Source organism: Acomys minous (assembly GCF_964271855.1).
Source record: "Acomys minous genome assembly, chromosome: 18".
In the NCBI taxonomy this organism is placed as follows: domain Eukaryota; kingdom Metazoa; phylum Chordata; class Mammalia; order Rodentia; family Muridae; genus Acomys; species Acomys minous.
In genome coordinates, this window is record NC_140501.1 from 58,474,226 (window position 1) to 58,500,120 (window position 25,895).

The 25,895-nt window shown below is 48.1% G+C and overlaps 1 protein-coding gene across 4 annotated transcripts in view; it reads right to left on the minus strand.

Annotated features, from left to right (window-relative positions):
* SPATA13 (spermatogenesis associated 13) overlaps positions 1 to 25,895 on the minus strand; it is a 271,150-nt gene that overhangs the window by 124,767 nt on the left and 120,488 nt on the right. For 2 of the 4 annotated variants that reach the window (XM_084767573.1, XM_084767575.1), the window contains exon 1: positions 10,802 to 11,030. The exons of 1 other annotated variant lie outside the window; for it this stretch is intronic. The gene's annotated coding sequence lies outside the window, so the exon portion shown is untranslated. Of the gene's footprint in view, positions 1 to 10,796; positions 11,031 to 25,895 lie in introns of those variants that run through there. One more of the 4 variants, XM_084767576.1, reaches the window with a different exon arrangement.

The following is a 25,895-nucleotide window of genomic DNA, read 5'->3' on the forward strand; positions in this document are numbered from 1 at the left end:
TTTGTAAGAGTTGCTTGATCATGGTGTCTCTTCACCACCACAAAAGCCAAACTGCTACCCTGTGTGAAGAAAAAGGGAAAGGACAGGATGTTTACTAGGGAGTGTTCCAGGGAGAGGTGGGACACTCCATCCTGAAGGGAATCACCTAAAGATCCGAGGTAAACATCTTAAATAGCTTCAGAAAGTCCCTGGAACTGACTAGATTCACTAGGCCCCTCCCTCCCCAAGCATATGCAAACAGTAAGGACTGCTGAGAAGGACTCCGAGACAGGCCCAGCTGCCTGGAAGAAACAGAGGCCAGCTGAGCCACCAGGAAAACACACTCCCCAACCTACTGATGTGCCCGCGCAGGCTGTGCAGGTGCCCGGCTTTTGTGAGCCGTCACCATGCTGGGGTGGGCTGTGGTGACAACAGCTATCTTTGAGTCATTTCTGCTCCTGTAAGCAACCCCAAAGGTTTCTATACTTTGGTCTATCATCAGTTCTCTATTTGGGGGTGAGTAGCCGTTTGTTCAAGTCTCCCCAGGAAGCTGTCACACAACCCTTGTCAACAGTCAGTTCTGTTGCTATGGGATGACAGAGTACTCTGGCCAAACAAAAAACAAAAAACTAAGTTGCATGATATATACTGTATTATAGCATGGTCGGCTATCTCCCAGGGCCTTGATGAATAAAAACATCACAAAGTCAGATCTAACTCAAGAGAAATGATGCATCATGAGAGCAGTGACAGGATGTAGGACTCCTGGCTGGGCTGGGCGGTGGTGACACTCGGGCAGTAATGCCAGCACTCGGGAGGCAGAGACAGGTGGATCGCTGTGGAGTTCAAGGCCAGCCTGGTCTACAAAGTGAAGTCTCGGACAGCCAAGGCTACACCTAGAAACCCTGTCTCGAAACAAAAACAAAACCAAATCCCAGCACTCAGGAAACAGAGGCAGGAGGATCTCTGTGAGTTCGAGGCCAGCCTGGTCTACAGAGTGAGCTCCAGGACAGCCAGGGCTACACAGAGAAGCCCTGTCTCAAAAAAAAAAAAAAAAAAAAAAAAAACAACCAAAAACAAAAAACAAAAAAAACAAAAACAAACAAACAAAAAGACGCCCGGCTGGTAAGTCATCTGTCATGTTCTGACATGGCAATCAACAATGGGCCACATACATGATTGGGGGTTCCATAAAGCTCTGTCCCCTGTACACAGCCACCTAGCTTTGTGTAAGTACACTGCGACATTTGCAGAACAGTCATAGCACCTGAGGACAAAGCACTCATTTTCCTACATTAGGACTTCCATGTTCTTATCACATCTACCCACTGACTCGTCATAAAGAATGAATGTTCCTACGAAGCTTCCACTGCGCTTATTCAGAATTCCACTGCTAAAATCGTGGTGTGGCCGGGAACCAGACACTCTGCACACGGGAGCCGCCCCATGGTTGGCACCTCACTCCTGAGCACTCTGAGCACCAGGGCCCATCTTTCTGGATGGTTTGTACCAGCACGGTCCCCATCTGTGCCTCCCTGGGACAGAGACCAAGCCTGGGACCAAGACATCACAAGGGAAAGAAGCCTGTCCCACAGTTCTGACAGTGGCCAAGGACACAATGAGAGGCTCACCCTGGTAAAACAAGAAGGCTCTTCAACAGGAAGAGCCCAGGCACCGGCCCTGGGGATTTCAGGTTTGTTTCAGGAGAGTAAACGAGGGGAAAGCTTAGAAAGCAGCTGAGCGGCTCTCAACGGCGTCCGAGGGAACAGCGTGCTCTTTCTTTCTGGCCTATGTTATATTACTTCTGGGCTATTATTTAGCATTACCGTTTTAATTTTTCTCTTTAAAATATATAATCTCATTTCAAATAACTAAATCTTCACGAAATATTATTACGTTCTCTACTGCTCAAATGAGCCCTGGGAGGATGTTATTTCAGAGGGACCCATGAACCTTTAAGCAACTGCCCTCCCTTTGAAGGCCTGATTTCTAAGCCCTATTCAAGGCTGTGGGCAAGGCCACTGATACAGCTAAGTCCACACAATGGCAGCTAGTCTTCCCCGTCATACTGAGTGGCCTGTGTGCTGGCTATACAAAAGTTTCCCTCTCACTTAGTAATTGGGCAGCCGAACAAATACAGTGAATCAATTCTTCCCCCATTGCAATCCACATTTAAATATGTGAGGTCAGTCTGACGGTAAACACCCAGGACTTGAAGCCCTGCACTGCCCAGCAAAACAAAACTAACACCGTCCTCTAACTTTTCCACAGAAAGAATAAATCATGAACAGGATGTGAGTTCACAAACTTCTCGCTTATATAATTAGCTTCAGCACCAAAATAAAACTGGGAGCAAGCAGTACTGAGGACGGGACAGGCTTCCTTCTGAGGGCACTGTGCTTGCTGTGGGTCACTTGTTCACACCTCAGGTCAACTTGGTTTTAATAACTACCCAGGATATTTTAGGATAATTGTTGTATGGGATTTGACTTAATTAATCTCAGCAGGGTTCAAAGAAAGCCCACAAAGGCAACATGAAAAATGTCCTTTGGCTATTCTATTATTAAAAGCTGAATGGCTGTACTACCACAAAAGACAAGTACAGAGAATGTTGCCTTTGTAAATCTAAAGACTTATTTATTTATTATTTTGTATACAGTGCTCTGCCTGCAAGTACACTTGCAGGCCAGAACAGGGCATCTGATCCCATTATAGATGGTTTTGAGCCACCATGTGGTTGTTGGGAATTGAACTCAGGACCTCTGGAAGAGCAGTCAGTGCTCTTAACCTCTGAGCCATCTCTCCAGCCCACAAATCTAAACCTAAAGGGCTTAGATGGTAAAGGCAGTTGCCACCAAGCCTGACAACCTGAGTGTGCTCCCCAGAACCCACTTGGTGGAAGGAGAGAACCAACTCCAGAAAGTTGTCCTCTGACCTCTGCGCATTCGAGGTGAGCACACATACACATGTACACACACACCTAAAGAAATCGCTGTGCCAGCCTGCTCTGCAGAGGGAGGTAAGTGGACAGTGGCTTGCTTGCTTGCTCGCTTTCTTTCTTTTTTTTCTTTCTTTGGTTTTTCAAGACAGTGTTTCTTTGTGTAGCCTTGGCTGTCCTGGGCTGTCCTTGTAGTCCAGGCTGGCTCTGAACTCACAGTAATCCGCCTGCCTCTGCCTCCCGAGTGCTGGGATTAAAGGTGTGCCCCACCACACCTGGCCTTGGACCCTGGCTTTCATACTTACTACCTAAAACAAAAATAAAAAACAAACAAACAAAAAACAACTTTGGGCTGGAAAGTAGGCTCAATTGTTAAGAGTACCTATTGCAACCACCGCAACCGGTTACCGTGGCGCACGCCTTTAATCCCACACTCCAGGAGGCAGAGGCAGGAGGATCTCTCTGAGTTGGAGGCCAGCCTGGTCTACAAAGTGAGTCCAGGACAGCCAGGGCTACACAGAGAAACCCTGTTTTGGAAAAAGAAAAAACAAACAACAACAACAACAAAAAAAAAAAAAAAAGAAAGAAAGAAAAGAAAAAAAGAGTAATTAGCTATTGCTCTTGCAGAGGGCCCAGGTTCTAGAGGATCCGACATCCTATGTATATGCATCACTCATACACACGGGCAAAACACCCATACACATAAAATAAATAAATCTTACAACAAACAAGCAAACCCCGCTGCTAGCTCAGCAACAGCTAGCTGCCCAAGGAGTAAAACAAGAAGTGAAGTTGGGGGTAACTGTGCACAGCTGGCCATACAATGTAGAGATTATACAGCCCGTCAAATGATTACCAGAAACAGGTCTTTTATAACGCAACGATGGCCTTCACATTCTACAAGACAAGATCTGATGCTGAAGAGCCAGACACCAGGCCGGGTCCGCGGTGGAGGAAGTAACACTTGGTTTGAAAGGATGCAGGCCTAGAGACACTGGGACACACTCGTCCACGCTTTAAGGCACCAATGCTCCCCAACACCAGGCCCTTGTTCCTGTGCACAACGGCACCTTCTGAAATGCAATCCCAAAGGGATGGCAGTTGTCGGGGGAGGGGCTTCGGGGAATGAATGAGTAAGTCATGAGTCGGATTAGGATCTGAATAAAAGGAGCCTGGGGGTGGAGAGGAGGGTCAGTGGGTGCTGGCCATGCAGGTATGAGGAGCTCAGTCCACATCCACAGCACCCATGTGAACAACGCAGCTTAACTCCTCCAGAGCTGGGGAAAGGAAAGAGAGGACCCTTAGGGCTGGCTTCTTGGCTTCCAGCCTAGACAAATAAGTGAACTCCACTCAAATAAAACAAAAACACCCAAAAACATATATATATATATATATATATATATATATATATATATATATATATATGGTGTGTGTGTGTGTATGGAAAAGATAGATAGTTGAGAGTGCTTGAGCAAGAGACTGTAGACCTCTGGCACCTACATGTATGTGTGTTCACACACACAGAAGGGTGGGGCTTCAGAGAGCCATCAAGCCATTACCTGCCATGGGAAGATGTAATGCCCATACCTTTTGCCCCTTCACCCATTCTGCCCTGTGAGGCTACCATAAGAAAGCCCTCTCCAGGCACCAACGGTCTGTGCCATGATGCTCAGCTCTAGAATGGGGAGAGGTTTCTACACACTCACTCTACCTCAGCTCCACACACTGGCCATACATAGCAGCAGGGACTTAGACGGCTGCTGTCTCCAGCTTTCAGCTAAGGCACCTGAGGCACAGAGAGGTTAATGCCTTCACCAGATTATGCAGAGGACGGGCAACAGAGACAAAGAATAAGGCAAGCCGAGGACTGCTGAGATGCCGCAGAGAAATTCTCCTTTCCTCTGCTACCGCGTACCACACACCCCACTCGGCTTCCCACCATGTCCTCTCCCAAGACCTTCAGCCTCGAGCCATTCCTGCCCAAGAAACAAAAGCAAAACCATCCTATTCCCCAATGGACTTGGGTTCAAAACTGCTAACAAAATGAGGTCCAGCACTCCAAGAGAAGACACTGCGGGAGGAGGCTGGGTGTGTACGGCTCACGCATGGTGCTTTGACTGAAGGTGTATGCCCAGTCACCAGCACCCATCAATCCTACCAGATGGAGCTGAAGGTTTTAAACCTCAGGAGATGTGGTCGTGTTTAAATTAGGAGTCTGATTTGTTATTGTCTATTGCACACGAGCTCAGTGGTTTGTTCAGTTATAAAATGTATAGGGAAGAGAAGAATGTGATTAGAAATATGGGCAGCTGATGGCTTGAGGGAAACTAGAGCATCAAAACTGCCTTTAAAAAAAAACTATAACAGAAAAGTAAAGTAGCTGCCCAAGATGTCCCAAAATCATGCATCTTAGAGCCCTGGCTATCAGACACCTGCGACAGACACGTCCCAGGTATTTGTTAGCATACAGACAGCAGAGCACTTGCCCAGCATGCAAAGGCCCAGGGTTCCACCCCCAGTATCACAAAAAAGAAAAAGAAACGGCTTCCAGGCTACCAGGCTGTTCTTCCCAATGCCTACTCAATAGATGTAGGGTCAGCCCTAGAATTTTCTAACAAGTCCCCACACCTGGATTACAGAGTCACAACGATGGCATGCAGCCATAAGAAACAGCCTGTGGGGTCCTGGTTGTCTCCTCCCCAGTCTCTGTTTATGCTGTCCCGAAAACCCCATGTGCTCCTGCCCTTGTCAGCCCATGCCTTCCCTGGTCTCGGAGCTCCTGGGAGCCCCACGTCCTCCTGTATGAACTGGCCGCTACACTCACGTGCTCTTCACAGTGTTGCTTGTCACCCCTCCCACTACACAAGACGGTGAGCCTCTTCATGAAAACTGTTTCAGAAGCCAGGCACGGTGGCGCACACCTGTAGTCCCAGCACTCAGGACGCAGAGACAGGCGGATGGCTGTGAGTTCGAGGCCAGCCTGGTCTACAAAGCAAGTCCAGGACAGCCAAGGCTACACAGAGAAACCCCGTCTCAAAAAAACCAAAAAGAAAAAGAGAAAAGAAAACTGTTTCAGATTAGCACATAAACAATACCCAATACATGTTAGGTACATGTGTCCCTGCAAACCAGCATGGACAGTATGACCACACACGCCTGGGACAGCAGGAACTCCAAGTCTGAATGGCTCCCCCGCCCCTTCGCTGCACTGTTCATGGAACATTCCAGGGTGGCACGCATGCACTTCTAAAGCAGAGGTTATTTTTCTTTTGCCACAGGAGTCACAAGCCACATGGATGTGTTGAAAAATACACATGTGAACTGGGATTGCAAGGTCCTTTTATCTCTGGCACATATGCTGTCTGGCCACCAGGGTACCAAGCATCTCTGAACTGTAAATATTAGCACTGCAGCACAACAGACTGCCACATTTCTGTCACTTAGAACAGTACTTTTGGCATTTGTTTGTTTGTTGAGACATGGTTTCTCGGTGTAGCGCTGGTTGTCCTGGAACTTACTCTGTAGACCAGGCTGTCCTTAAACTCAGAGATCCCCCAGCCTCTGCCTCCTGATTGCTGGCATAAAGGCATGTGCCACCACCACCCAGCTACAACAGTACTTTTGTCTTGAACTCACAGACATCCGCCAGCCTCCGCCTCCCTGCGTGCTGGGATTACAGGAGTGTGCCACTCACTGTGCGCGGCTAGAACAGTAGTTTGTAATTAGGTTTGGACTGCGGTACTAGGCCTATCTCATGGGCCTAGTGGGGTCACGCAGTAGGCCTGGTCTCACCCTCCCCTGGTCGTCTTCCGACATGAACAAAGGCTCTCGTTCCTAGTTTGATACCATATGCGGTAGGGACACAGAGGTGCCAAGTGGTAATTAGGAGGGGCTGAGAAAGAAGAGAGTTGTGAGCAGGGGGGGGCATTGGTGGAAGTTGCCTGCAGCTAAGGAGGGAACCCACTCTGTCACCCCACTATTCAGGCCTAAGGGGAAAGGCTAGCTCTTCTCTACCCAGTTACACATACAGAGTGCTCTGCAAACTCATCAGCCCCAAGAGGGAGGTGGGGGAAATTCTGAGTCAGACACGTGGTCCCCGAAATCTGCAGTGTCTGAGCTCCTCATGTCCCAGAAGGGTGTGGGGGACCGTCTCCTGAGCCATGGGAGGCTGCATTCTCTGATAAGGAAGCCAAATTCTTTAAGATATTCATCAGCAGAGGTGACAGACTTATGTCTGAGACACTGGAGACACCGGAGACACCTGCGTCCACCAATGTGTTCAATCTCAGCCATGGTAAATGGCCAAAAAAATCTACACAGAGCACAGATGACATGCACAGATATTTCCTCCCTCCTCCCAAGGAGCCCATGGCCACCCCTGCATGCTAATAACCCGAGTGTATTGGGATGTCCTGACACACAACACCTCAGGGCAGCAAGGTTGGTTTCTGTCCAGAAAGGCTGACTTGGAAGATGGGCATCACAGAAAACCAAGGTCCTCAAGGCTCTCCAACACTGTTGGAATTGGTACAGAGGGCTGGAGTAAGAACCCAAAGAAGGGGGGGGGGGGGCTGGAGAGATGGCTCAGTGGTTAAGAGCACCACCTGCTTTTCCAGAAATCCTGAGTTCAATTCCCAGCAACTACATAGTGGCTCGCAACCATCTATAATGTGATCCGATGCCTTCTTTGGCAGATAAAGCACTGTTATACAATAAATAAAATAAATAATCTTTTTTAAAAAGTAAGAAGAACCCAAAAAGGGTTTGGCAGAGTCCAATACCAAAACAGCAGATCCCCTGCCCCCGCCCCCCGCCCCTGTCCCCGCCTCTGCCCCTGTCCCTGCCTATCCCCTGCACTGCTATTTCATTCAAGACAGGAAGGTAATAAAAATCATGTACGTTCTTTGTGCTGATGCAGTTCTCTCAGGAAAGGGAAAAGGCAAAAATACTCGCATTACTGATTTTGAAATCCCTATGTGTGTTGCGGTCTGCCTGTAGAAGGCCATGTACCTCTGCTGTGTACTCCTGCTGCTCTGGCAGCAGTCACTCCGCTAAGACACCTGGATGCATACATAGTTCTGTGAAGGATTGCCCACTTATGTCATCACATGTCTCAAAGCAAACATTTTCTTCTTAAACCTTTAAAGCTTCAAAATAAATAAGTAAATAAAGGAAAGCAAACTACAGGTGATTCCTACTCTAATGTGCAGTTGCATTGCTATTTAGCTCAGAAAAAGAAAAGAAAAACAAGGTCGCTTTCCACAACAAGCTATAGGACCAGGCAGCCAAAGACCCAGGTCCCAGGGCCAGTTCTGGGGTTCAGTGGCTGCCCTGTGGATTTGTCTTTTTATTTCTGGGTCATGTCTCCTGCTGTGTGGACCTTCCAGCTAACAAAGTCCATGACTCCCGCAGCCTCCTTCAGTAAATTTGCCTTCCACTAGCAAGGAACTATCTGATCAAGGCTTTAAGACTGTACAGTTATGGCCGAGTATGGTGTCGGATGCCTTTAATCTCAGCATTCGGGAGGCAGAGGCAAGTGAATCTCTGTAAATTCGAGGCCACCTCGGTCTACAAAGAGAGTTTCAGGACAGCCAGGACTGTTAACAGAGAAACCCTGTCTCAAAAAAAAAAAAAAAAAAAAAAGACTATATAACAAAATAGACTCATAAACCACATGGCTCTCAGAAACCCAACGGCCCATCCTACCAAAGTGAAACTGAACTCCTGACACAGGAGCCAGCCAGAAATATACTTTTTTATGATGTTTTCCTCCCAGCGTCCTATGAAGAGGACTGGAGGCATAGATGAGGCGACAACCAAGCTCTCTGAAGGACATCAGCCATTTGACTTTCCCCCAGGCACTGTCCTACAAGAGTAGACTCTGTGCCCTAAACGGGCATACACTGCAAAATAAACAAAATACTCAAATAACAACCCCATTTCCAAAGCTGAAGCCAGCCTGCTTGAGTTCAAGAAGTCACATGGCCCCATGAGAAGAGTTCTAACAACACAGCCAGGACAGGCCCGACTGTGGTGTGCCTATCTTCTCCGAGAACCCCTTTTCCTCACCTGTAAAAGAGGGTGGGGGTACAGTAGTAGGTCTTCCTTTACAGGGATTGGGGAATTTTAAATGAATATTACTGTTTGGCACAGTGTTTGGTAAGTGTCGTGTCACTACCACATTAATGTTGACAATGACATCACTCTAGGACTGCATGTCCAATTTTACTTCCATAGACACAGACACTGTGGCAGAGGGAGGGAGAGGCCTGAAAGCCAGGCGGGGTACTGCTGTGGAAGTGCTGCAGCCCTCCTGACACTTCCAGACTTTCTGGGGGAAAAAAAGTATGTCTGAGGTAACTCAGGGCAGAGCGGAAAGGAAGAAACTGAACCTAGTGGTATTCTTGGCCTGTGATGGGCGGGGGAGGGGAAACACATGAGGGATCTGGGACCAAGTGAGCTGGGAAGGCCACTACAGCATTGGTAGGCTGTGGCTCAGGGGAAGTACTTGTCAGGAAGAAGCAGGTTAAAAGGCAGAACAGAATACAGGGTGTACACACAGGTCACTAAATGGGGGGGGGGGGAGGGTGGGGGAGGGGCCGCCGGCAAACTGTAGGCCAAGGAGGTGAGTAGAAAATAATTAAAACCCTGGATGGGAAGCAACTTCCCCCAATTGGCTCTAGCGGGTGGGGGAGGGGCGGAGAACAAGGTTCGGCCCCGCATGGTGGGGTGCATAATTAACCCGTACCCGGAGAACAAAGCAGTGAGGAAGTTTGAAAGGGGGGGGGGGAGGAGGAGGGCAGAAAGAGAAAAGGAGCATTTGAAAGGTGGGAAAAGAAAAGAGTTTGGGGAGGGAGAGAGAAAAAAAAAGGACGAAATTTCTGTGCTTTGAAAGTGGGATCAAAAAAGATGAGCAAAAAAAAAAAAAACCTAGAAAGTCTGGAGAAGTTAGAGTGCACTAGACAACAGAAATGGGTCAACGGAGCCGAAAAAAATCGTGGGGGGGAGGGAGTGGATACAGCTCTGGGAAGCCTTGGTAACCAGAGGCGAATACATTCAAACTACCATTCAACTTATCAATGCCATGCATGACCCCATGCTGGGCAGCGACTATAGTAGCTAGGCTCGCCGGTGTTTGGTTTGGTTTGTTGTTTGTCCGCTTCACTAGAAAAAGAAATTTGCTCGCCTCTCTAAGTTTGCAGTAAGAAGTGTGGTCCGCCACCACAAGCCACCTGAGTTCCTCTCCGACGCCTGCTACAGGCGTCCCTTCCAGAAGAGCCTGTAGAGCAAGTCCCCATAACCCGAACAGAAAGGGAACCAAATCAACTCTGCCAACTCACTCTCAATGCTCAAGTGACGGCAAAGTCTCGAAGTCTTTCTTCTAGGCTGTGTCCCAGTAGGGACGTGGAGAGAAACTGCTTTCTAACTCAAGTGCTCCAACTAAACGCAACCATTCAATCCCCTCCGCACAGGTCACGCCCTCCGAGGAAGGAAGCGTTCAAGGGGCCAGTAGCCGCTAACCTTTGTCCGTCGTCCTGGCGCAACCCCGCAGCCCGCCCAGCAAGCAGGGAGCGCGGGTAGATAGTGTTTCAGGGTAATCCCTGACGGGTCCTATGGGAAAGCACTAGCTAGAAACAGCATACCGCGGCCTCCCCGGGGGGCGCTGCCGAGCAAGCCCAGAGCACCAAGCAGCCGCTACCAGGCGGCGCGCACAGCGTGGCGCAACAGGTGAGCAGCCCAAGCCGGTGCCACGAGCCGCAAACAGGAGCTGGCAGCGGGACACCCTCAGGTCAGGGAGGCCGTCCTTGGCGCTCGGTTGCTCCACGATGCCCACCCGAGAGCCCCGCGTCCCGCAGAGCCAAGCGCCTCCCTGGGCTACCTCACCTCGGCGAGGTCCCTACTCCACCGGAGCTCCAAAGCCAGAGTATCCAAGAAGCCCTGCTCGCCGGCCGGCTCCAGCGGCGATCGTGCCGCGAGCTCGCCAAGCTCTGCGCCCGTGGCCTCCCTTGAAAGAGCAGCGCTGATTCCGCCCTCCCGCGCTCAGCCGCCTCCTCCCACGGGCCACGCCCCCAGCCCGCTCCCGAAGCCACGCCTCCATACTGCTCTCCTGAAGCCACGCCCCCGAACCCGCTCCCGGGATTCTCGCTGCCCTGCCAACTCCGCCAGCCTACTCAGCCAGGGGCCACGCCCCAAGCTCATCTTCCCTTAGACCACGACATTAGCGGGTGGGTTTTTCCCCCCCTAGACCAAGCCCCAGCTGTGCACTCTGTGCCTCCACCCCCAGGCCAGGCCACGCCCTTGGCTCTTAGGACGCCTTCAAACTAACTCTCCTGTGCCCCGCTTCTCACCACGCCCCTGGCACATCCTCCCATCCCCATCCCACCCAGTTTCCCCCGCCACCGCCATCTCTAGGCTGTGCCTCGGTGCCACTCAACTCACTCCAAGTCAAGCCTCCATCCTTTTTCTCCTACCACCCTCTCTAGACACTCCTTTTTAGCCTTTCATTTTCCCAAAAGATTCCTCCCTGGTAAGACCGGGACTCAACCCCACTATGGATCATGGGATCACCACAGCCACTCACACACCGGCACCCTACGTTGGTTCTTTCCTGCTCCCTACCTGCCAACTCCCTGGCCCCGCCTGGCGCCCACCGCCCCCACCCCACCCCACCCCCCCACCCCGGTCTGGTGCACACACCTCCGCTCATACTGAGGTCTAGTCTCTGGGCAGATTCGCCTTTTTTGAGTCTTGGAAACAGCTTGAAGACGTTTTGACCTTCTGTTTTCCCAGAGCCTGGACTTTGAACTCTAAAAAATCTACCACTTTCCTTACTTGGCTCAACTGAAACGGCAGAAGGGAAGCAGCTTTTCAACGCTAGGATTTATGACACAAACACCTTCCCAAAATGAGCTGTGGTTGTTTCTGAAGAATTCATAAAACAGGTACATTCTTTTAAAATGAACAGTTTGAGCCCGGCGGTGATGGTGCACGCCTTTAATCGCAGCACTTGGAAGGCGGAGACAGGAGGATCTCTGTGAGTTCGAGGCCAGCCTGGTCTACAGAGAGAGTTTCAAGACAGCAAGAGCTGTTACAAAGAGAAACCTTGTCTCCAAAAACAAAAACAAACCAAAAAAACACCCTGCAGTTTGCTGAGATGACTCCTTTGAATGGTTACAATATGCCAGCTTGATTATTTTAAATATTATAAGGTACTTTATTACCAAAGAAAAATCACTATTTTTAACAAACAAACAAACAAACAAACAAACCATGTAAAGGTATATACCAGCCGGGCGGTGGTGGTGCAAGCCTTTAATCCCAGCACTCCGGAGGCAGAGGCAAGTGGGTCTCTGTGAGTTGGAAGCCAGCCTGGTCTACAAGGCTAGTCCAGGATAGCCAAGACTACATAGAAAAACCCTGTCTCAGAAAAAAAAAGTATATACCAATGAAAAGTTTAAATTAACTTTTAGATTATTTTGATGCTACATAATATTACAATACTTTAATAATATCAACAATGTATTTCTTTGAGAATTTCACACACCATGTCTTGCTCATATTCACCTTCACTTCTCCCCAGCTCCTATTTTATTTCTGTCTACCCGCTTGTGTGCCTGTGTGAGTGAGTATACTCCATTTGGATGTGCCTGCCTCTGAAGGCCAAAAGGAGTCGGATTCCCTGGAGCTGGAGTTACAGGTGATTCTGAGCCTCCTAATGTGGGTGCTGGGAACCAAGCTGCGGTCTTCTGTGCGTCACTGCCGAGTCATCTCTGGAGCCCCAAATTAATTTTATGTATGGTTTTACATACTGAAAACACCATTCTATAATGGAGAGTCCGTGTCATTATGCATTTGGAAAGAACCCATGCCATGCATGCCAAAGTAAACCCCATACAGGCTGTGCGTGTTGCTTCCTTATAGCCAGTCACTCCTGGCTCATGAGCAGGAATGAAAGTACTACAACGTTAGTAGGACAAGAAACTGCTGTGAGGAATGCTGTGTTAATTAAAAACAGGCTCCAAAAATATTAGGTAGTATCCCTGGGTTGTGAAAATATGGGAAGATTTTTGTTTTGTTTTGTTTTGTTTTGTTTTGTTTTGTTTTTCGAGACAGGGTTTTTCTGTGTAGCCCTGGCTGTCCTAGACTCATTTTGTAGACCAGGCTGGCCTCAAACTCATAGAGATCTGCCTGCCTCTGCCTTCAGAGTGTTGGGATTACAGGCATGAGCCACCATGCCTGGCTTTTTGTGTTTGTTTCTTTGTTTTGTTTTTCAAGGCAAGGTCTCTCTCTGGAATGCCAAATTGTCTTGGAATTCACTCTGTAGACCAGGCTGGCCTTGAAATTGAAGATCCACCTGCTTCTGCCTCCCCTGAGCTGGGATTAAACACATGGGACACCACTGCGTTTTAGAGACATAGCATCAAGGCTAATACTAGTAGATATTCTATATATTATTTGTTTTGTACAAGCTTAACAAAATCCACCTGAAGCTCTCAAATATGCAATCCATTTTAACATTGCCAGAATATTTTTATTAATCCTTTAGAATTAGCACAAATGTAGGAAGCAGGTTTTTTTAAAAAAATCTTTTCTTTAAAAGAATCTGCTTCAGACAATTACTTCTGACTGCTTAGAACCCAGTATTAATATTTATATGCAATACTTTTTTTCACCTGGATCTCAGATAAATGGATCTATGCACTTGACTGAAAGCCACTCTGCCTCTCTGACACTCTGGATGATCCGAGTATGCCTTTTTTCCTTGCCAAGTTAAGCTTCCTTTTCAGTGTGCATTTGACAGTGGGACTTCCCTCTCCACATTAATCAGAAATTTAAAACTGGGGCTGGAGACATGGCTTATCGGTTAAGAAAATTAAAGCTGTAGCCTCTTGCTGTCATGCACAGGTACTTGACAGTGTGAGTTCTTAGTCCTTAAAGCAAGACATGTTTGCAGGCTTTCCGTGGGAGTTGCATGAACTCCTTGGATAAGCATCCTAGTTCAGATTTTTTAAATTTTTATTTATTTATTTTATGTATGAGTGCTCTATTTGCATGTATGCCTGCACACCAAAAGAGGGCATCAGAACACATTATAGATGGTTGTGAGCCACCATGTGGTTGCTAGGAACTGAACTCAGGACCTCTGGAAGAGCAAACAGTGCTCTTAACTGCTGAGCCCCCTAATTCAGATTTTAAAACTTGTTAGAGAAAGGCTAGAGAAAGGCGGGGCACCGTCTCCATGATGTCAGCAATCGCCACATGGCTGCAGTTCTTACTGTCTGTTTAAGGACACACCCACCCGGACCAAGATCTCGAAACTTCCTTCCATTTCCATCCTTCTTTCCACAGCTATGTTCCACAACACATGGCTCCTAAGTCAAGGAACAAAACGGGCTGCTGTTCCTGCAGCTGTGGTTGCCCGCCACTCACAGCCCTGACACCTGCACATGCCACAGGTGGAAGCCACCTAAAGGTCTTCCCCACATTTGCCTTCTCACTAATCTGTGAGTGCCTCAGTCTCCCTTGGCCCAAGATTGATCATAACCATGCTGGTTCTAGCTTTCCTTTCATTTATTATTATTATTATTATTATTATTATTATTATTATTATTATTATTATTTGATAATTCCATGCATGTGTTCAATGTGTCTCGATCATACCCACCTTCAACTCCCTCTTCCACTCCCCAAACCCTCCCAACATGTCTCCCTCCGACGTGTAGGCTCTCTTCTTCCACATCACCCCCTGAGCCCCATTAGTGCTGCCTGTGCACGCGTGTGAGGCCAACCGCAGATGCAGCGACAACTTGCCAGTGGCCACACTTCAGAACTCACTCCCCCTCCCCTACACATGGGTGTCTGGGGCTGGAGAGTATCCAGGGAGAGAAACCCCCACACTTCACCAAGTCTAAAGTGGCCCCAGTCATATCTTCTCTGAAATTAGCATCTCTTTGCCTTACTATGTATTGAGTGCTTCACAGCTATTGTCTGCTAAAGGCCACGGAACAGTCTCCACCGCACTGTCATTTCACCGCTGAGGAAAAGAGAACTCAGAGGGGGCTGAAGGAGTGCCCCGAGGTCATGCAGCAAGAGGGGCAGCCAGGATTTGATCACCTGCTCCATCTTTTAAACACGCGATGGACGCAGTCTCCAAGGCTCAGGAGGCAACGCATCGTTCAGTTTACCGAAAGCTCCCTCCCGTCTCCAAATTGGCAGTGGTGTCCAGGAGGAAACAAGGGAGAATGGAAGACAACTTTCTCAAGATTTTATGCCTTTTCCTTAGAGACCCTACATCAGTGACCTAATTCTTCCAAAGGCACCACAACCGCTATTTCTATCCCCCTCCTATTAATAACGCGATCAAAGTACCAATCCATCTATTAGGTCAGAGCCCATGTGACTCCGTCATTCCTAGAAATGCCACCACAGATGCAGCCAGAGTGTCGCTTTATCAGTTAATTCCTCTCAGAGAAATGAGGTTGACAATTAAGTCACAAGTGTGCAGTGGAAACAGCTTCCAGAGGTCACACAGGCTACATAGAGAACCCATGGCATTTCTTTCTTCTTTTCTTTTCTTTCTTTTTTTTTTTTTCTTTCCTTTTTTTGGTTTTTCAGGACAAGGTTTCTCTGTGTGGCCTTGGCTGTCCTGGACTCATTTTGTAGACCAGGCTGGCCTTGAAATCAGAGATCCGCCTGCCTCTGCCTCCTGAGTGCTGGGATTAAAGGCGTGCGCCACCACACCTGGCATTCCCATGGCATCTGAAGCATTGCCTCAAGCTCACAAACCCCTTCCCTCATTTACTTGCCTGAGTGTCATTCAGAGGGCATGGCTTCATAGTTGCTGACCCCACAAAGCCTGAAATGTACCCTTTTTTTGTTCATTTATTTGGTTTTTTTTTTCAGCACCTGCAAGATTGTGTACTCCTGGGGGGCAGTATTTTTTTTTAATTTGGTTTGTTTGGGGACCTCCCATTGAATGAGGTACTTATTAGTAGATAGTAGCTAATCGATAAAATAATCAAAATAACAGTGATAGCACATTATTTGTTACTGGTATGTGCTTTAAAGCATATTAATTGAAGAACGTTATAAATAAATACACAAAGTAGAGCCAGTTTCTATAATTGGGGCTCCAACACTCAGGGCAGGTTGCCAGTTCTTTCTGGCTGTTTTCATGTTTCATGTTAAACAATGATTTCTCTCCACTCCAAAATCCTGAGCAAACACTCAAAGAGCACCAGAGGCCATAACTATGGTTTGAAATAGGTAACGTGACCCGCTTTGAAATCCACCCCGATCAAAATCTTCCATTTTAAACCTCAAGCAAATTCTTCCTTTTTCCCACTAACTTCCAAAGCCCAGAAGAACAGATAGGGGAGGAGAAGATGACTCACTGTTTACTTTTGAGTATCTGTCAACAACGAGGACCAAAACAAAGAGAACTGCATCATGGGTGATCTTAAAACAGAGAGGGCACAGATGCGCTGTTCATCTTAAGGACCACCAGGGGCTCTGGGGGTCGATGAACAAATGAGGTTCCAGGAAACTGGACTAGCATCAGTCAGATTCTTGGAAGTGTGACACACCTGAACAAGGGCTCTGGCAGCTTCTAGATGGACTACATTGAGTTGGGTCAACCTTCCCTGAACATGTTTCCAAGTGGACCTGGCAATGTTTACAAGTAATAAAACCAGTGACTACTATTGACCTATGGCATCCTTTTGCCTTTCACCTACTGTCAAGTTACTTTTCTCGTTGCTGTGACCAAAGACCTGACAAGAAGTATCTTACACACTGCGGGGGGGGGGGGGGGGTGCCGGTGGTGGCTGGAGAGCCGGTGGCTCGGTCTGTAAGGATTCAACTTCGGATCTCTAGAATCCACGCAAGAGTGAAGGGATGGCTGCCTGTAATCCTGGCCTGGGGAGGGAGGGAACAGCAGGCGGGTCTGGTGGGTCTGTGAAACCCCCCTGGCCAGCCAGCCTTACTGAGCTAGGGGGAGGGAGAGAGAGGGGGAGACTCACAGACAGGCAGAGAGGCAGAGAGAAAGAGCATGCTAACAACTGAAGGGAGGAAGGATCTATTGTCCATCTTAGCGGCGGGGGTGGGATGGGGGGGCATATGGGGGGTGGCATGGAAGCACAAGTATAAACAGGCTGGTCAGTTAAATCACGTCCAGAAACACCTGCATAGGCAAGTCAGTGTGTCTCCTAGGTGACGCTAAATCCAGTCACTATGACAGCAAAGACTAGCCCTAACACCTAGTGCCCTACAGCCAGGGAAGGGAAGGAGAGCACAGGTCCTGACACCAGACCTAAGCTATGACTCCCACTGAGTAGCCGTAAGGGCTTAGAACAAGCTACTTCTTCTCTCTTCGTCTTGAGGCTAGACTTTTTTTTTTTTTAATTGTTGAGGGATAACTTAAATATTGTGATGCATCTAAACCTTTTTTGGTCTTGTTCCTTCTTTTATTGAAAATAGATTTTCCCCCACACACAATATGTTTCAATTACAGTTCTGCTCCTCTACTCATTCCAGTTTCTCCTCCCCTCCCCTCCTCCCCTCCCCTCCCCCTTCTCCCCTCCCCTCCTATCTGGGTCCGTACACTTTCTATCTCTCCTTAGAAAACAAACAGTGCCAGGTATGGTGGCGCACACCTTTAATCCCAGCACTCAGAAGCAGAGGCAGGTTGATGTGAATTCAGGCCAACCTGGTCTACAAAAAGGAGTCCAGGATAGTCAGGGCTGCAGAGAGAAACCTTGTCTCAAAAAAACAAAAACAAACAAACAAACAAACCAAAACAAAAAAAAATACTAATAAAATGAAAAAAATTTAAAGGCAGAAGAAATGTACATAGATACAGAGACCCATGCTTAGAAGTCATATATATATATATATATATCAGAACAAAAAAAAGACTCAACATTTTGAGACAAAGAATCTCCAAAGAGGCCACTGACCATCTACTGCTGGGTGTCTGGCCTACCCTTAGAGTGGTTTGTTTCTCCTCTTAGACTCCCTTGAAGAAAATTAGGTTTCCATTTACAAGTGGCTTTCAACTTGACATAGCTTCTGAGCTAGAGATGGAGGCGCGCCCACTTCTCCTTCCAGCTCTAGGACCCCATCAGGGGCCGACCCATGCAGGGCCTGTGCTTGCTGCCTCAGTCTCTGTGAGTTCATAAGTGCAACAGCCCTGCTGTTGCCATCCTTGCCATCCTCCATCCCCACTGGCTCTTAGACTCCTCCCACCTCTTCCCCAAAGTTCCCTGAGCCCCAAGAGAGGGATCTGATGGAGACATCCCTTTCAGGGCTGAGTAGTCCAAGGTCTCTCACTCTCCGCAGAATGTCTGGTTGTGGTTAGCTGCATTTGTTCCCATTAGCTTCTGAGCAAGACACTGATCTATGGGTATAGGAGAACATCTTTAGGATTCATTTTATTGCTATGTCTTTTTTTTTTGTCTTGCTTTTTTTTTTTTTTAAACTCACAAAGATCCACCCACCTGCCTCTGTCTCCCGAGTGCTGGGATTAAAGGCGTGTGCCACCACGCCTGACTGCAATATTCCTTTAGCAGTTCCTTTAGTATTATTTAGCTTTCCCCTAGGTCCCTGGCCCATCTCGTCTCACATTATTATTATTATTATTATTATTGTTGTTGTTGTTATTATTTTAGTTTTTTCGAGACAGGATTTCTCTTGTGTAGGCCTGGCTGTCCTGGGCTCACTTTGTAGACCAGGCTGGGATTAAAGGCATGTGCCACTATGCCCAGCTGGTCTCTCACATTCTTGGCAGCACTGGCTATGGGGTCCCCCCTCATGGAGTGGGCCCTCAGTCAAATCAGATACTGGTTGGTTACTTCCACAAGCTCTGTCCCACGATCATACAGTGCATCTTACAGGCAGGGTCACTCTTGTAGACTGGGTTGGTAGCTGGGTTGGTGTTTAACTTGCTGCTTTGGTGGCAATGAAGCACCTACTCTCCCCTGCGAAGCTGACTGTGTATGTTAGACCCTAGGATGACTGCCAGCGATGCCTGTCCCCTGGTGTCCGTGTGTTCATGCAGTCCCCTATTCCCGAGCGCACACAGAATCTGCGGCTTGAATCTAACCACAGGACATGGTAAGGAGTAAGATGTCATGCAACGATTATGTTTACGTCGTATAAAATGCCATCTTAACCCAGGGTGGTGACATGGGCCTATGATCATGACACTTGGATGGTAGAGGCCAGGAGGCTCAGAAACTCAAGGTCATGCTCAGCTACGTAGTCCACTTGAGGCTAGCCTAGCCCTGAGCTGACTCAGAGATGCCACCTGTCACCTGTGGGCGCCTGTTGCGTGAGTTCCCTGCCCGCTTTACAAACCGTGTTCCTCAAGAGCCAAAACGTGTCTCACCAGCAACACATTTCCCTCTTCATTCGGCTTCCCCTAATCATGGATGTAAGGTCTGTTACATACCAATATGTGCTGGGTTCTTGGTTTGTTTGTTTGTTTTGAGACAGTGACTTACATAGCCTTCAACAGCCTTAACCTTGCCTTGTAGCTGAGAACAACCTTGAACTATTACCTCCACCTCCCAAATTCTAGGCTTACAGGTACAAGTCACAGATGCCTACCTGTTTGTTTTTGACACAGTCTCACAATCTAGCCAAGTCTGGCCTGGAAATTGCTATAAAGGCGGCCTGTTCAGGTTAGCGGTGGAGTCGTGGTCTCCCTGTCTCAGCCTCCTGAGAGCTGTGACTGCATGTACTCACATATATGTGCAGCCATGCCAGGTTCTGCTGGGAGCATTTGATGTGTTTGCACGCGCTCAGTTCTCATACTGACTGACCCTGTTCGGTAGGAACTGCCAGATTCTTCCTTCGTACATGCAGAAGCTGAGGCCTTTGGGCTGGGGGATGGAGAGGGGGAGCTGTGGGTGGCTAGGATCTCAGAAAAGAAAATCACCCCCCAAACCTGAACTGGTCTCTGTCTCCCCAATACTGGGGTTAAGTGTACATGCTACCACACCAGGCAAAGCTGGTGTCTTAGCCACAGCTGACATTGGAACCAAGGCATCTGAGCTCAGAGTCTACTTTCCTGCTGAACTGAGCCTCACAAGCCGGCATTGCCTTCTGGGAATGTAAGCAGAACTGAAATCAGAACAAAAGGCTAATTGTTGGGGGGGCGGGGGGAATTAAAGGAGGCAACAGGTAGGGCTATAGCTCAGAGGTAGGGAGTATGCCTCACATGCACAAGGGACTATGGATAAATGGGTATAAATATACAGAAGCACAGGGGCCAGGATTGATCTTGAAGCCTTACTAACCTCTCAGCTGTAAAAATGGATACTTTCATTTTCTTCCAAATGAACTGGTGTGCGCCGCCGCTGCCGCCTCACACTGATTCCGCTAGCTTAGAGCTGTTGTCTGGGGCATGATTTACCCAGGTTGTTCAAACTGTCCTACTGGGAAGGTTTATTGCTAGTTTCATTTTGACAGTAGGAAAATGGGAGCAGGGAACAGTTCAACCAACGGCTCCCCAGTCCTCGGCTGCATGTGGCTGACACACTGGGATTGGGCCCTGTCTGGAGCTTGGAAGTGAGCCCATTGGAAGGGCTTTGGGCAGCATGTGCAAAACCCTGGGGCGGTTGTTTGAATGAGACTGGCTTCCACAGGCTCGTATGTTTAAATACTTGGTCCCCAGTTGTTGGAAGTGTCTGAGAAGTGTTCAGAGGTGTGGCCTTTTGGAGAGGGCCACTGGGTGCAGGCTTTGAGGTGTCAAAAGACTTGCACCATTCCCAGTGCGATCTCTCTCTCTCTCTCTCTCTCTCTCTCTCTCTCTCTCTCTCTCTCTCTCTCTCTCTCTCTCTCTGCCTCACAGTTGTAGATCAAGATGTGAGCTCCCAGCTGCTCCTGTTGTCATGCCTTTGCAATGACATCACAGACCCTGACACCCTCAAACTGTAAGCTTAAGTTAAACACTTTCTTTTATAAGTTGCTGTGGTGGTTTGAACAGGTATGCCCCACACCCGCCACCCCCCCCATGTCCCCACCAGACTCATGTGTTTGAATGTTTGGCTAGGGTGGGGTGAAGATGGCCCCCCAACCCCCACCCATGCACTATTAGGAGGTGTGGCCTTGTTGGAGTGGCTGTGGCCTTGTTGGAGGAAGTGCGTCACTGTGGGGCTGGGCTTTGAGGCCATATATGCTCAAGCTACACCCAGTGTGACAGTCTCCTGCTGCTGCCTGAAGATCAAGAGAGATCTCTCAGCTCCATCTCCAGCTCCATGTCTGCCTGCACGCTGCCATGCTTCCCGCCATGACGATAATGGACTAAACCTCTGAAACTGTAAGAAACCCCCAATTAAATGTTTTCTAAGAGTTGTTGTGGTCAGCGTGTCTCTTCACAGCAATGAAACCCTGACTATGATAGTTTTCTTCAATATGGTATTTTGTCACAGCAATAGAAAAGTAACTTCAACACCAGGATTCTATCCTCAACACATGGAAAAGATATTATTATTATTATTATTATTATTATTATTATTATTATTGGTTTTTGGTTTTTTGAGACAGGGTCTCTCTGTGTAGCCTTGGCTGTCCTGGACCCATTTTGTAGACCAGGCTGGCCTCGAACTTGCAGCGATCCACCTGCCTCTGCCTCCCGAGTGCTGGGATTATAGGCATGCGCCACCACGCCTGGCTCTAAGTTACTTTTCTATTACTGTGCTCAGACACCATGTCCAAGGAAACCTATAGAAGAAAGAGTTTATTGGACTTCTGGTTTCAGAGGGTGAGTTCATGGCAACCATGTTGGGAAGCATGGCAGCTGACTGGCTGGCATGGTGCTAGAGCAGTAGCTGGGAGCTCACATGTTGAGACAACAACCATGAGGCAGAGAGAGAGAGAGCTAACTGGAAATGGCGGGGATTTTTAAAACCTCAAACCCCATTCCCAGTAAGACCCCTCCTCCAACAAAGCCACACCTCCTAGTCCTTCCCAAACAGTTCCACCAACTGGGGACCAAGCACTCAAACAAATGATCCTCCCTCATTATAACCATCACAAGCACAAAAATGATATTAATCCACTCATATCTGTTGTCCCTTCTGAGATCAGAATCCCCAGTAACCCATGCATTCTCCTACCAGACTCCTCTTCCTCCTGTCCTTCGCAACGCTTAAAATTAAAACCAGGACTTCACTCGTGTTAGGAAGCATCCCATCACCGGGCTATATTCCCAGTCCTCTTTTCACTTTGATGTGGAGACACTAAATTACTCAAGCTAACCTCGAACTCTATAGTCGAGGAAAGCTTTGAACCCATGATCTTCCAGCCTCAGCTTCCTGAGTGGCTAGGATCACCCCACCTCTGGGCCCAGCTTAAACCTAGTTCTTAAATATCTCGTTACCTCAACAACACCACAGCGAACACCAGGCCTTCCATGCACGACTCTTTAGAGCAAATCACCACCCCCATGCCGTGGCTCTGGGGGTACACCTCTGGGCTGCCCTACTCACCCTGGCTCTCTTTGAACAGGTTAACCAACCTTAGCTTTCTTCCTTGTCATTCTACTTCAGGAAGGGCTGCAGACCCGAAGCAGAAACGCAGATCCTTGGTGTGCACCCCCACATGATGAGATGTGCACACACAGGCGGCCAGTGTCTCCAACGTGATTCCTAATATGATTGAGCAGAGGAAGCCGGTCAGAGAGATGAGACTCTCCGAAAGCTGCTGATTCAGTCTTGCTCTTGGCATCTTGGCTGCATGGCTCTTCATGGACCAAACCGCTTGGATAAGGGAGAAAACGGCAACAAGAGATGTCCAGTCTAGCCGTGGTGCATGGAGAGATTTGGGACGCTGGAGGAAAGCAGGGAGGGCAGGAGAGTGAGGGAGGACATCGGCCTTGATGATGTTTGCTTCGTGAGACTCACTTGTTTTATTGTTCATGGTTTCCATGGGTGTCTCTACCGGGAAGGGCTCTCCAGCGTGCCACATGAGAGAACTCTGACTTACTTGCTGGTGACTAGCCCTCCAGGAATGTAAACTCCATCCACAAACAAAGAGCAGCATGAGACCTTCAATGTTGTGAGGGACCAAAGGAAGAAATGATTGTGACTGAGGCAGTCGGGGAAGAGGTTGCTGAGAGACCCACAGAGCCAGGCTGGGATTCGGGTTAACCCTTGTCATCCTGAAGGCCTGGTAAATGGCTCTTATGTCAGGGTGGTCAGGCCTGGAATTGAGTCCTGGTCTTTTTGTTCTAGGCTGCACCAGAACAGGAAATGTACTGCTTTGGTTCTTCAATTACGTGAGAACAGGTAATATCAGTGCTGTTGTATATATTTATTTATTAGATTTCCAGGAGCTCAGAGTTACCAATGGGGTTTCAGAAAGAACAGAAGGCGGCATCCATTTAGGATGGGCGTAGGACAGAAGCGGGAAGAGCTTTGGAGGAAATAGCAGAGGTGCAGAGAGAAGGGACTAGTTGTAGTATGCTTTTTTCCGTTGCTGTAACAAATTATCCGAGGCTGGGCAGGATGGCTAATTTTTCCCACTGTGATGCCTTCACCATGATGAGATGCAGCCAGGGGCTTCACCAAAGCTGAGCATGTGGGAGCCACCAGACCTTGGACTAATAAGATTACAAATCTAGTCTCCAAATAAATGTCTTTTCTTCGTAAAGTACCCAGTCTCAGGTATTTAGGTATAGCAACAGAAAACATACTAAGATAGCCAGTTGATTTTCATTGAACTCTGCTTTCCAATTTGTTCTCTGCTATAATGGATTCATTTCTGGGGAAAGAAACGGAGCCTTACTCTGTAAAACTGAACTCATAAATAACTGGGTTCAGAGCAAAGGCAAGATTGACACAGTTTATTTTCTGGGTAGTACTGATGATCCTAATCAGGAATGCTTTATTCTGGGCAAAGGGATTCAGCAGCAAATATAAGGCTTTATTATTTTAAAAAGTAGGCAAGCACATGGATTAGGAACTCTGGGTATATTCCACAAAGAACTGAGTTTAGCAGGTAGGGGCGCCAGCCTCCAACTCTGAAAACCAAAGTTAGATCCCCAGGCCCCACATGGTGGAAAGAGAGAACCAGTTCCTGTAAGTTGTCCTCTGTTCTCCACACCCATGCCAGGGCACAGGCATGTGCACTCACACAGGAAATCATGTAATAAGAAATGTTAAAACTTGAAAGCTGGAGCCAGGTGTGGTGGCGCACACCTTTGATCCCAGCACTTGGGAGGCAGAGGCAGGCGGATCTCTATGAGTTTGAGGCCAGCCTGGTCTACAGAGTCAGTCAAAGACAGCCAAAGCCCGCCCCTCTCTCCTCCCTCCTTCCTCCCCCCCCCCCACTCTCAAAATGGGTCCTTCACTTTCATGTGAATGAGTCATTTTCCTAGGACAAAAACACTCAGTGTCCAGACATGGCCTTTTAAGACTGAGAACTGCACAAATGCTCAGAATGAGGCGAAGTGTTTAGCTTGTCTGAAGTGTGTGTGTGTGCAATGTGCTACAAGCTTTTGGGCATACAGAATGTAGCCAACTATAGTGGAATACCTCTAGGGGCAAAAATATATACTAATTAAATGCACAACATTGTGTCGTGGTAGGGTTTAAGTATCTGTGACAAGCAAGAAAGTTTTGGGCAATTATTAAAAATTTCCTACCCAGGCCAGGCAGTGGTGGTGCATGCCTTTAACCCCAGCACTCAGGAGGTGGTGAGGCAGATGGATCTCTGGGAGTTTGAGGCCTGGTCTACTAAGTAAGTCCCAGACAGCCAAGGCTACAGAGAGAACCCCTATCTCGAAAAACAAAACAAAACAAAACAAAACAAAAATTCTGCTGACTTTCCAGAATGACATCATTAATAAAAACATCCTAGAAGCTATTTACAGACTGTGTTTATCTGCGTGGATTATCACAGAGGCCTATGCATTTTTCTTTTCTGTCAAAAGCTTTGTAGATCAGACTACAGACCACATGGTCTGCATCTACCCCCTTAGCAAGTGTAAGCATCAGTTTCTGTTTCTAAACAGAAGCTGATAATTTCTTGGTAGACTTGCCTCCAGGAGAGGGAGGAGCAATCACAAGTATACTTGGTAAAGCACTTGCCTCATGTCTGGAATCGATGTCCGGCACAGCTAAGGGCAAGAGAAGAAAAGAGCTGGGGAGATGGTTCTGTGTGTAAGGTGCTCACTGTGCTCGCCTGAAGACCCCAGTACAAATCCACACTACCCACACAAAAGCTGCCATGTCGGTAACCGCAGTGCCGAGGGCAGAGGCAAAGACAAACCTAACCCAGGGCTCACAGCCAGACAGTCCCAGCAAATTGGTGTTCAGTAAGAGATCCTGCCTCAAAATATAAGGTGGAGAGGTCAAAGAGTTAGCTCAGCGGTAGAGTGTTTGCCTAGCAGGCCCAAGGCCCTGGGTTCGGTTCTCAGCTTGGGAAGAAAGGGTGGGTGGAGAGATATAGAAGGAGACACCCAACACTGATCTCTGTCCTGCACAAGTGCAGGAGCATGAGTATGGGAGCACACACGCATGTGCACACATATGCACACATATACACCACCAACAACAACAACAACACCCAACAACAACATTAATACCAGCATGCAAACATGCATACATCACACATACACAATAAAAGAAAAAAGAAAAGGGTCAGGCATGATGGCTCACACCACTGCTTGGGAGGCAGAGGCAGGTAGATCACTGTGAGTTCAAGGCCAGCCTGGTCTACAAAGTGAGTCCAGGACAGTCAAGGCTACATACAGAGAAAGTCTATCTTGGGAGGGGGGAAGAAAAGAAAGAAAGAAAGAAAGAAAGAAAGAAAGAAAGAAAGCGAGCCGGGCATGGTGGCGCACGCCTTTAATCCCAGCACTCGGGAGGCAGAGGCAGGTGGATCACTGTGAGTTCGAGGCTAGCCTGGTCTACAAAGCAAATCCAGGACAGCCAAGGCTACACAGAGAAACCTTGTCTCAAAAAAACCAAAA